Below are 3,538 nucleotides of genomic sequence, written 5' to 3'. Positions count from 1 at the left end.
CACACCTTCAGGGCTTGAACCATCTCTAGCAGCTCCCTGTCCCCCACGTCATAATTGCGTTCCGCCGGGCTGAGCTTCTTAGAATAGAAAGCACAGGGGCAGAGTTTTGGAGGCGTGCCCAAGCGCTGAGACAGTATAGCACCGATCCCTGCCTCGGACGCATCCACCTCAACTTGGAACGCCAAAGAGGGATCCGGATGTGCCAGCACCGGAACCGAGGTGAACAGGTCCTTCAGATGTCTAAATGCCCTGTCCGCCTCAGCCGACCACTGCAAACACACCGGGCCCCCCTTTAGCAGGGAGGTGATGGGAGCTGCTACCTGTCCAAAGCCCCGGATAAACCTCCGGTAGTAATTGGCGAAACCCAAAAACCGCTGCACCTCCTTCACCGTAGTGGGAGTCTGCCAATTACGCACGGCTGAAACGCGGTCAATCTCCATCTCCACCCCTGACGCCGACAACCGATGTCCCAGAAAGGAGATGGACTCCTGGAAAAACAGACATTTCTCCGCCTTCACATACAGGTCATGCTCCAACAGTCTACCCAGCACCCGACGTACCAGGGACACATGCTCGGTTCGTGTAGCGGAGTATATTAGAATGTCATCAATATACACCACTACACCCTGTCCATGCAAATCCTGGAAAATCTCGTCCACAAATGATTGGAAGACTGAAGGAGCATTCATTAAGCCGTATGGCATGACGAGGTACTCATAGTGACCCGAGGTGGTACTGAATGCTGTCTTCCACTCATCTCCTTCCCTAATGCGCACCAGGTTGTGAGCGCTCCTGAGATCCAATTTTGTGAAGAATCGCGGCCCGTGTAATGACTCCGTCATACTAGCAATCAGAGGGAGAGGATAGCTGTATTTAATTGTAATCTGATTGAGACCACGGTAATCAATACACGGGCGTAAACCCCCATCCGTCTTCTTCACAAAAAATAAACTTGAGGACGCAGGGGAAGTGGACGGCCGTATGTAACCCTGTCTCAGAGATTCGGTGACGTATGTCTCCATAGCTGCCGTCTCCTCCTGAGACAGAGGATACACATGACAGCGCAGCGCCTACCTGGAGGTCTATCGCACAATCCCCCTGTCGATGAGGTGGTAATTGAGTCGCCTTCTTTTTACAGAAGGCGAGTGCCAAATCGGCATACTCAGGAGGAATGTGCATTGTGGGAATTTGGTTCGGACTTTCCACCGTCGTTGCCCCTACGGAAACACCTACACACCGCCCGACACACTGATCAGACCATCCCTTGAGAGCCCTCTGTTGCCATGAAATGTTGGGGTCATGAGATGTTAACCAGGGAAGCCCCAACACCACGGGAAACGCAGGAGAGTCAATACAACTGTATAATCTCCTCATGGCCCTTCTGCGTCTTCATTTTAAGTGGCGCTGTGATCTCCCTAATCAATCCCGACCCCAAAGGGCGGCTATCTAAGGCATGGATGGGGAAGGGCACATCAACTGGTACAATAGGGATCCCTAACTTATATGTGAACCGGCGATCAATAAAATTCCCAGCTGCGCCTGAATCTACTAGCGCCTTATGCTGGGAGTGAGAAGAAACCTCAGGAAACACAACTTTAATACACATATGTACAACAGAGTGCTCTGGGTGAGTTGGGTGCTTACTCACCTGGAATGACTCATCAGTGCGTTGCCTACTGCCTCGATTCCTAGGAGACCCTCCCTAGCACCGAACCGCAGTGTGTCCTCTGCGGCCACAGTTGGTGCAGGGGACGGCCTCTCTCCTGGTCTCTCTCCTAGTCTCCTTCCCCTCTGGGGGATGATCGAACAACGCCCTGAAGCGGCGGGTGAACTCCGCATAGTTTACTGTAGCGGCGTCTATTCCCCCCCACTCGGCGTTGGCCCACTCCAGTGCCTTGCCGGACAGACAGGAGATGAGGGCGGACAAGCTCTCGTATCCCGAGGGCGCCGGGTGGATGGTTGCCAGGTAGAGTTCCACTTGGAGTAGGAACCCCTGACACCCGGCCGCGGTGCCATCATAAGCCCTCGGGAGAGAGAGCCGAATCCCACTGTACTCCAGAGGTGAAACGATGGGTATGGCTGATGGTGGTGGTATCGTTGGAGGAGGTGTGGGCAAACCTCCTCTTTCCCATCGCCTCAAAGTGTTCATCACCCCTTCCATGGCGGTGCCAAGATCCTGGATCATAGCCGCCTGTTGTAAAACGCGCTCCTCCAGTGATCCCGTTGGCACCGCCGCTCCTGCTGACTCCATGTCGTGGTGTGTTATTCTGTCACGCGTGTCAGTGTAATGCGGTGGAAGAAGTCAGGCGCAGGACACAGAACTCTAAGAAACGTACTTTACTAAACGAAGTAAAGAACAACAACACAGAATACCTCCACACAGGGAGGAACTAACCCGCTCACTAACGACACACGAAACAATAAACAATAACTCACAAATTCCAAATGAGAGACAGGGGTAAATATAGGGAATACAATCAAACATAATGGGGAACAGGTGTAAACAATAAAGACTAAACTAGACAAACACCGAAACATCGATCGGCAGCAGCTAGTACTCCGGGGACGACGAACGCCGAAGCCTGCCCGAGCAAGGAGGAGGAGCAGCCTCGGCTGAATCCGTGACAGAAAGGCTGGTCATGGCTCACATCAACACCATTATCCCAGAAACCCTAGACCCACTCCAATTTGCATACTGCCCCAACAGATCCACATATGATGCAATCTCTATTGCACTCCACACTGCTCTTTCCCACCTGGAGAAGAGGAACACCTATGTGAGAATGCTATTCATTGACTACAGCTCAGCGTTCAACACTATAGTGCCCTCAAAGCTCATCACTAAGCTAAGGACCCTGGGACTAAACACCTCCCTCTGCAACTGGATCCTGGACTTCCTGATGGGCCGCCCCCAGGTGGTAAGGGTAGGTAACAACACATCTGCCATGCTGATCCTCAACACGGGGGCCCCTCAGGGGTGCGTGCTCAGTCCCCTCCTGTACTCCCTGTTCACCATGACTGCATGGCCAGGCATGACTCCAACACCATCATTAAGTTTGGCGACGACACAACAGTGGTAGGCCTGATCACAGACAAAGATGAGACAGCCTTTAGGGAGGAGGTCAGAGACCTGGCTGTGTGGTGCTAGGATAATAACCTCTCCCTCAACGTGATCAAGACAAAAGAGATGATTGTGGACTACAGGAAAAAAAAGAGGACTGAGCACGCCCACATTCTCATCGATGGGGCTGTAGTGGAACAGGTTTAGAGCTTCAAGTTCCTTGGTGTCCACATCACCAACAAACAATCATGGTCCAAACACACCAAGACAGTCGTGAAGAGGGCACGACAAAGCCTATTCCCCCTCAGGAGACTGAAAATATTTGGCATGGGTCCTCAGATCAGATCTTCAAAAAGTTCTACAGCTGCACCATCGAGAGCATCCTGACTGGTTGCATCACGGCCTGGTATGGCAACTGCTCGGCCGCCGACCGCAAGGCACTACAGAGGGTAGTGGGCCTCCTGTAGCTCAGTTGGT

Source organism: Coregonus lavaretus, assembly GCF_964263955.1.
Source record: "Coregonus lavaretus genome assembly, contig: HAP1_SCAFFOLD_4616, whole genome shotgun sequence".
In the NCBI taxonomy this organism is placed as follows: Eukaryota; Metazoa; Chordata; class Actinopteri; order Salmoniformes; family Salmonidae; genus Coregonus; species Coregonus lavaretus.
This window is presented reverse-complemented; position numbering follows the sequence as displayed.